Raw genomic sequence first — 9907 nt, forward strand, 5'->3', positions numbered from 1 at the left:
TGATCAATATAAGTGCCATCACCGAGTCGGGAACATCTCCAATCTTCACATGATATTCAATAGTCACTCTTGCCCAGCATTTGCGAGAGTAGTGGCTTCTTGCATCTGTTGAGCTTATCATTGAGGTTGACGCATGTTGAGAGTCAACAACGATATTGTTTGACTCGTTGCTTACCACTTCATATGCCACCTTCGGATTTGTCTCTTTAACCTGCTCATTTACTTGCTTGTTTCTTTGCACAATATCAATTATTTCATCATGAAATTTCTTTTTTGCAATACCTAACACTTCTCTTAGTGTAAATTCTACTTGACTGACTAACATTCTTGTTTCTAAACTTTTCTTTAAATCGGTATCCTTTTCAATATTAGACATTAATTTGAATGAAGGACCATATTTACCTTTTTCGACTTTTGCGTCCATCTCTTTTCTTTTGCTTTATGTTGTTTCATGCTTTTTTGTCGAGCTAATCTCATCATCTGACCCTTTCCTTTTTTCTTCCAGTATCACCTCATGGTCTTCGTGTTCTGGCAACTAAGCATAGACTGTCATAGCATCTACCGGAACATCCCATCCAATATTTTTCCTTACAGAATCTCCGACAACACGGTCTTCCATCTTCATCTTTTGCTTTTGTGCGGAACTTACAACCTTCTCCTAGAATGATGATCGGCATGGCATGTCATCGAGACGCATTCCTACTGTTGCCGAGTAGTACATTGCGGAAGCCTTCTTTGCTTCAACTTCTTCAAATTTAACCTTAACACCACCATCACTAAAGTTCTTTGTAAGTGGACTTCTAGTTTCAATTAAATAAAGTAACCTTTTGCCAAGACAAAGAATTTCTTTCTTCTGGCTTTAAGTTTCCATACAATCTATCAAACTCTTTTTTTGTGTCACCCACAAATAACCCTTTATCTTCTTTTAAGATCCATTCATGGAATGAATGCATAGTAACTCGAGAGAAATCTTCACAAGAATATTTAGACACTAGTTCTTCTTTGAATGCATTCCAATCCAAACTATGCAATGCTTGTATTTCATGAATTCTATCTCTTAATTTCATGTCCACTAATTTATAAAAGTTTGTTATCATAATGAAATCATTCCCACCAAACATTTCCATTTCATCATAATATATATATTGACATACTTTGAGATATTTGTGCCATCAAACACACCAATCTTCTCTCAGACTTCTCGTAAGGCATGAAATAATTGATCTTGATTCAATTTTTCAATAAACAACCTTACCGGATCCATTGTACTTGTACCTGCCATATTGATGTTGATCTTTACTTTAGATGTCCCTTCTACTTCCCCGTTTCACGTCGGGTTCACCAAAGTGTGGCGTGGCGTGGCTCACCTAGAAGCGTAGCGTTGTGTAGACATAAGATAATGTGAAAGTGAGGAAGGAATCGATGGGATTTTGGAGGAAAGAGACGAAAGAGTAGAAATAGATCAATAGTGATCAACAAGATATGACAAGATAGGATATAAAATGATATTTGAAAGGATAAAAGAGATTTATAATTATTTGATGAAAGAGTTACAAAATGGTTGTGAGCGTTGTTGATCCTTCAAACTTTGTCTCACAAAGTAATCGCTCTTCTCATTCTTGAGAGTAGATTACAATCTTCCCTTCTAGCTTTCGATGAGGGTAAGACTCAAACCTCCGCCCTTTTTGTTGTGAGTTGAACACCACAACCGCCAAGCTAGTTGTTTTCTTGTATTGTCTTCCTTCTTGTCTTCCTCTTTCTATCTGTTGAGATCTAGATATGAGATATCTTCTAAAAATAAGTCTTATTGAACGGTGGGGGTAAGCCCCCTTTATATAAGATGAAGCATGCGAGCATGTTCGCCACGTGGCTTCATGTATGCATGCCATTCTATGCATTACATGCTAGTTTGTTTATCGTATAATAATAAATGATACATATCATTATTATAAGTTCTATAATATATAAAGTAAAGGTACAAGGTTCAAATCCCAATGTGCTTGATCCTCAACACTATCTTATGATACCTCTTATGTAATATAATTCTATTTGATTTGATTGATATATCATACAATATAATTCTTCGATTTCGATTCCTTAGATATCCCTTGTGACCATACTCCCGTCTCCTTTTATAGGGAAGAAATGGTTCTACATGTGGGCCATGTAGCGCACACGCAGAGAGGCTCTTGCATGTGTGCTATACGGTGCACATGTAGAGAGGCTCTTGCATGTGTGCTATATGGTGCACATGTAGTACATTTCATGGTGTAAACCATATAATAGTACTTCAAATAAAGTTATATACATTACAAGTATAGGCCAAATGGTAAGGTTTGAATTTCATAAGGTTGGGGTTGTTGGTTCATGTCCTCTTTTGCCCATGTAATATGCTATATGGTGTGCATGTAGTATATAGTACATGGTTTAGACTATAAAATACTACTTCAAATAAAACAGCACATATGATTTCTTGTGAATTATTACTATAGGCTAAATGGTAAGGTTTGAGTGCAATAAGGTGGAGGTTGTTGGTTCAAGTCCTCTCTTGCCCTTATGTAATAAAATATTTTCTTTATTTGCCCCTACATATAATGTATAATATTATTATAGTGTGTTGATAATGTTATCTTTATAAAACATTATCAAGATTTATTTTATTTTAGTTATGTATTTATCTTATTGTAGACTTTTAATGTGAAGCTTTCGTATTTCACGACACCGGCTTGAGACATGGCCGAGTCGACCATGCCATAGGTTCGAGTCAGTCTTTTCGGCTAAGTTCACGGCCCCTTCTGGATTGATTGCCATCATTGGGTACAAGTGTGTTGATAATATTATCTTTATAAAACATTATCAAGATTTATTTTATTTTAGTTATGTATTTATCTTATTGTAGACTTTTAATGTGAAGCTTTCGTATTTCACGACACCGGCTTGAGACATGGCCGAATCGACCATGCCATAGGTTCGGGTCGGTCTTTTCGGCTAAGTTCACAGCTCCTTCTGGATTGATCACCATCATTGGGTACAAGTTGTTGTACTTGTGCCCGCTTCCAATTTTCAGGTTTCCACGTCCACGGCTGATCATCCATGTCGACTCGCTGAAAGTTGTTCTGTACCCGTCTTCGACTAACATGGCAATGGAGACCAGACACCTTTTCAATGCGGGTATGTGCTAAACTTGGTGCAGGACAATTGTGTTGCCATTTGACACTTGAATTGGTACTTCACCTACTTCGGCGATTTTGCATTCCTGCCCGTTGCATAGTCAGACTGTGCCACTAGCGTCAACCGAATAGTTCAAAAACCATTCGATGTATGGGGTTACGTGAAATGTGGCGCTGGAGTCCAGCAACCACGTATGTGCATCTTGTGCACTCTAGAGGACTTCTCCGATCATCAAGTTCTCTAAGGAGAGGATTTCTCCCGATCAGGTGTCGACAACATTGACTTGGTTGCTGACTAGAGAGTGGTTCGAGTTGGATCGTCCTCGATTCCACTCAGATCGTTGACCACTCTCTTTCCTCTTCATCGACCAGCAATCAGAAACATTCTGACTGACTTTTCTACAATGGGTGCAAAAAACGCGTGGTCGATTGGTTCTCGACTTCGACCGTCTCCCCTCATTTTCGATTGACTATGGTGTCGACAGGTTTTGTCGGCTTGTTCTCTCGATCGACTCGGTTGGTCGATCCTCTCAGTTGAGTGGTGGGATTCTACCGATTCGTCGATGGTCAGTCCCATCGATTTTCGCCGAATGTCCTCAGTGAGGACTTGGCCGATCGTCTCATCTAGATTTAGGATCAGACAGCTGTTGGCAAATGTCATGCAGAATACCTCCCAATTTGCCGACAAAATCTACAAGAGGGCAAGGGCTTTCATTGCTTCTTCGAAGTTAATCCCTTGGGAGGAGAGTTCAGACAACACCCGGTTGAAGGTGTTGATGTGGGAGGTTGCAGGATATGACTCTCTCATCTTCATATTGAATAGTTGTCGAATCAATATGAGTTTTGACGAGGAGAACTTCTTCTGGTACACTCTTTGCAACTTCTTCCATAACAAGAAGGTTGTCATCTCCTTGGCCATGTTGAAATAGACATTCTCGACCAGATGCATTTAGATGGTGGGGCGCGCAATTTTCTATAATGATCTCCTGTCTTCGGCTGACATAATAGCGGGTTTTTCGTTGTGTCTAGTAGCTTCGACTTGTCTTCTGAGGATCAACACATCCTACATCATCTCCTTCCATAGGGCAAAGTTTTTGCCATCAAACTTTCGGATTTCAACTCCTATATTGGATGTTGAAGCCATATTCTATTTTGAAAGTGAGGTTTTTGACAGACCTGGTCTTTTCCTTCAAATCTTTTTGTTGTTTTGTTGTTGTCGGGTAGTAGGTTCGCTTTGATACTAGTTGTGAACAAATATGCGTTGAAGAACGTTTGAGAACCTGGTCGGTTATTGTTGGGAGACAGGTCCCTCCGGATGGGAAGGGAGAAGAACAGTGCCGACGAACAATCTCGGCAAACTGGATGAGGAGTACCCGGCTACGGAGAGCTGGATGGTGCAGACCCGGTGTGAACCGGATGAGGAGTACCCCGCTACGGAGAGCCGGATGGTGCAGACCCGGTGTGAACCGGATGAGGAGTACCCCGCTACGGAGAGCCGGATGGTGCAGACCCGGTGTGAACCGGATGAGGAGTACCCGGCTACGGAGAGCCGGATGGTGCAGACCCGGTGTGAGGAGTACCCGGCTACGGAGAGCCGGATGGTGCAGACCGGTGAGAACCGGAGGAAGAGACATATTCGTAAATATGTTTCAGAGAGCCCATCGAGGCTATATTTGTAAATAGCCGAAAAGTCATATTAGTATAAATATGACTTAGGGCAAATATGTGTATAATGTTGTTGTTGTTGTTATTTTTCTTGTTGGTGTAAGAAGAAGAGAGAGCACGTAACAGTGTATAGAGAGAGAGAGAGAGAAAGAGGTCGTTGCCTCTGTTGTAACCGCCGCCTGTGGCGAAGATCGTGAGTACGAGGTCGTTGCCTCCGTGAACTCACTGCTTTTGTACATTCCAACATAGTGATAGTCTGCAGCCTGTGGGCTGCCGTGGTTTTTTTCCCTCTTTGGGGTTTTTCCACATAAACATTCTATGTACCTTTTTTCTCTCCTTTGTGTCGCGTGCATTTGTTTCCCGTTTTTTGTGTATGATCTTAAGCTCGGTTGTGGCCGAGCGTTGTGCATAAGGAGCCTTCAGTTCCTGTCAAGTGGTATCAAAGCCGAAACGACACAGAAATATGGACGAATCGTTTGGCGGCATGTTCAAGCTCACCGGATCCAACTATTCGGTATGGAAGTCGAAGATGAGGGACATGCTCGTGGTTAAAGACCTCTGGCTGCCGGTTCAGTTCGGGAACAAGAGACCGGACAAAATCGACGCTGCGATATGGGAGGTGATGCACATGAAGACAATGGCGTACATACGGTGCTTCATCGACATGAGCCTGTACAACAACTTCAATGAAGAGAGCAAGACTCATGAGCTCTGGGAGAAGATCGGCATAATGTTTCAAAACAAAAATGTTGTTAATCAGGTTTTGGTATTCCGGAAGCTAGTAAGACTCCGGTACCAAGATGGCTCCAGCATGGCGGAGCATATGAATGCCTTCCAGGGGCTGATACACCAAGCAACGTCATTGGAAGTACCTCTCGCCGATGAGGTACTAGCGCTACTCCTGCTCGTTCCCTCCCGGATAGCTAGGAGACGTTGGTTGTCACTTTGGGCAACGCCGGACCGGAAGGAAAACGGTTACCCCTAGCAAGAGTAAAGTCGAGCTTGCTAGATGAGGAGGCGCGTCGGAAAGATAAAGATACGAGCTCCGACTCCAAAGCGCTCCTTACCGAATCGGAACGCGGAAGACATAGAAACCGTAGTCCCCAGAACCGGGAGAAGTCGGGGACACGGTCAAAGTCAAGGGGGAGGCCCACTTGCTTCTATTGCAGCAAGCCGGGACACTTCCAAAAGAACTGTCGGCATTTCCGTAAAGACAAAGAAACCGACGGTACCGATTCGAAGCAAACCCCGGACCGGAAGGGAACGACGGCAATCGCGGCAAGTGAAGAAGAGTTGATGCTCATCACCGAGGAGAGTGACATAAACCTTGCTGGCGACGAGATGACTTGGGTGGTAGACTCCGGAGCATCGTTTCACCTTACCCCAGACCGGAAATGCTTCTCATCCTACTCAGCCGGTGACCACGGCTGTGTCCGGATGGGGAATGAAGGTACATGCCGAATTGTCGGCATAGGAGACGTGTGGCTGTCAACACCAACCGGATGCAAGTTGCTGCTGAAGGATGTCTGACACGTTCCGGAGGTTTGTCTGAACCTGATATCAGCCGGTTGGCTAGATGATGAAGGCTACACGGGTAGCATCCGGAACGGTGTCATGAAGTTCAGCAAAGGGAGCCTGATTGTGGCTCGGGCCCGGAAGGTCAACACACTGTACCTGATGAATGCCCGGTTAAGCCCGGAAGAAGTGAACGTGGCATCCGACACTACCGGTGAGCTGTGGCACAAGAGGCTGTGTCATATGAGCGAGAAGGGGATGAAGAGGCTTGCAGACAACAACCTCATTCCAGTAAAGAACGTGCACTTAGAGAAGTGTACTGATTGTCTGGCCGGTAAGCAGAACCGGACCTCCTTCCGACCAAGGCCACCGTTGAGACGTAATGCACCACTGGAGTTGGTGCATACGGATGTTTGTCAAGTAGACATGAAGTCACATGCCGGAGCGCAGTACTTCGTGACGTTCATAGATGACCACAGCCGGAAGCTGTGGGCCACACCGTTGAAGACGAAGGATCAGATGTTATCCGTCTTCAAAGAGCTCCACGCGAGAGTGGAAAGAGAAACCGGTCGGAAGCTCAAGGCGATACGAGCAGACAACGAAGGAGAATACCGGGGGCAGTTCGAGGAGTACTGCCGCTCGAAGGGAATCCGGCTCGAATTTACCGTGCCGAAGACCCCGGAACTAAACGGACTGGCCGAGAGGATGAACCAGACCATAATGGAGAGGGTCCGGAGTATGCTAGCGCATGCAAAACTACCCAAGAAGTTTTGGGCTGAGGCATTGTCGACGGCGACAAACGTGATAAACAGATCACCCTCAGTACCCTTGGACGGAGACACGCCACAAAGAGTATGGACCGGTAAGGAAGTGTCCTACCGGCATCTGAAGGTGTTCAGGTGTCTCGCGTACGTGCATGTAGCAAATAACCGGAGAGGAAAGTTAGACCCAAAGACCCGGCCATGCATATTCCTCGGTTACGGTGACGATGAGTTCAGCTACCGAGTGTGGGACCTGGTCGACAAGAAGGTATTCCGGAGTCGAGATATTATCTTCATGGAGGACAAGACGCTCGCCGACTGGGAGTCGGAGAAGAAGATAATGAACTCCGAGTTGACCGGTAAGGATCGACTCTACGATGAGCAGACCCAACCGGCAAGAGACCGGTTAGCACTCGAAGAACCAGCCGGATACTGTGAGGATACCGAACCGGCCGAAGAAGAAGTAGAGGAAGCTGAGACCGGAACCGGCCTAGACCCCGAATCGGATTCGGATGAAGAGCAAATGGAGGAGCCGGCTACCGAAGCCCAAAGACGGAGATATCCTCTCAGAGAGAGAAGGGCCCCCCGGAGATTTCCGGATGCAGAGCATGTTCTGCTGACCGATGAGGGGGAGCCGGAAAGCTTCAAAGAAGCGAAGGATGACACCCACAGCCGAAAATGGTTAAGTGCCATGCAGGACGAGATGGATTCCCTGCATGAGAACCATACGTACAAATTGGTGGAGTTGCCGAAAGGAAAGCGGGCACTCCGAAACAAGTGGGTGTACAAGTTGAAACCGGGAGATGCCGGAAACCCCCCGAGATACAAAGCCAGGATCGTAGTGAAGGGGTTCCAGCAGAAGAAGGGCGTGGACTTCGACGAGATATTTGCCCCGGTAGTAAAGATGACCTCCATCCGGACGGTGTTGAGTATAGCGGCAAGCATAGACCTTGAGGTAGAGCAGCTGGACGTGAAGACGGCATTCCTTCACGGCAACCTCGAAGAGGAGATCTACATGCAGCAACTGGAAGGATTTGTGGAGAAAGGGAAGGAGCACCTAGTATGCCGACTGAAGAAGAGCCTGTACGGACTGAAGCAAGCTCCCCGACAATGGTACTGGAAGTTTGATTCCTTCAAGAACGATCAAGGGTACCACAAGACGCAGGCCGATCACTGCGTGTTTGTGAAGAAGTACAATACTCCTCCTGTACGTGGATGACATGTTGATCGTCGGACGTGACCAAGTCAAAATACGGATGTTGAAGAAGGCTCTCAACCGAACCTTCTCAATGAAAGACTTGGGTCCGGCAAGACAGATGTTGGGGATGCATATCATTCGGGACCGGTCAAAGAAGCAATTATGGTTGTCACAGGAGAAGTACGTGACAAAGGTGCTTCACCGGTTCAACATGTCAGAAGCAAAACCGGTCGGATCGACACTTCCGGCAAACTGCAAGCTATCCGGTAAGCAAAGCCCGAAGAAGAAAGTAGAGAAGGAGGATATGATGAAGATTCCATATGCCTCTGCCGTCGGGAGCTTGATGTATGCAATGGTTTGTACCCGACCGTGTCGAATACATGTGTATAATGGACGTATTCACACTATCCCTTTGGGCCATTTGTGTAATTAGCATAAAGGGTAGTTGCCCTAAGTCGGTCACTATATATAGTGACCTTGTAACCTTTTTGTAAGTTTGGGTGTTGTATTATTGCTTTGTGGAATAGAAACTCTTTTGTGTCTCTCTCTCTCTCTCTCTCTCTCTCTCTCTCTCTCTCTCTCTCTCTCTCTGTGCAACGACCTAGAAACTGTCATACGCAGGTATTCAAACACCAATCGAATGCTTCTTGATCTTCCGCATAGACGACCTCGTCTCCAACATCTGGTATCAGAGCCTGCACAGTAGTCGGTCCTTCAATCCGCTGTCGGCCGTCGTCTCAGCCTGCACAGCATTCGGTTTCCTGCGTCATTCGAAGAAGAGAGAAGAAGAAGAGAAACGAGGCTTGCATCTCATCGCGTTAGATCATCTTCGCTTGGAGTAAGCCAGCAGGTTGTACTCTGTCCCTTGTGATCGTAACCGCTCGAGGTGAAATCCCCTTGTGCAACATTGACACGATCGTGCTCCATTCGGTTAAACGGCATCCGAAGAGGTCATCAAACGCTGCTCGCCGCTCATTGTAACCACTCGGTGCAGATCGGTCTCAAGACAACAACCCAAATTCGTGCTTCATCTGGCTGATCGACATTCGGGAGGATCAGTTGGATCCGTCTCTCTCGTTGCTGCAGTCAACCGAAGCAGAATCGGTCCAGATAATCGGTTTCAATAATCGGTATTCGGCATATATATCCGAAGCGAACCGGGCTCACTCCGACTCGGCAACATTCGGGAAGACCAGTCGGTTCTGTCCCTCAAGTTACCGGAGTCAATTCGAGCAAGTTCAACAATACATATATCCGAAGCCGAACCGACTCGGGTTCAAATCCAACTAGAACGATATCGGGTGAGCCAACCGGCTGCACTCCAACAAGGTTCGTAGTCAACTCCGAACCGAGCTTCGTTAACCGAAACCAAATTTGATGGCATCAACATCCGGCTCGTCAGAAATGAGTCTACGAAAGTTCGATGGATCGAACTTCAACTTCTGGAAGGAGCAAATGCAGGACTATCTCATAGTCAAGGGGCAAATCGATCCCATCGAAAATGAAGAACCTCCAGAAGGATACAAACCAATTGAGTGGCAGAAGCTGGACAGAATCGTCCGCGCCACGATTCGGATGCACCTATCGGAAACGGTATA

This window comes from Azolla caroliniana, unplaced genomic scaffold (genome assembly GCF_043228905.1).
Source record: "Azolla caroliniana isolate FFs.n. ecotype wild unplaced genomic scaffold, voAzoCaro1.0.p SCAF_6, whole genome shotgun sequence".
NCBI classification, from domain to species: Eukaryota; Viridiplantae; Streptophyta; class Polypodiopsida; order Salviniales; family Salviniaceae; genus Azolla; species Azolla caroliniana.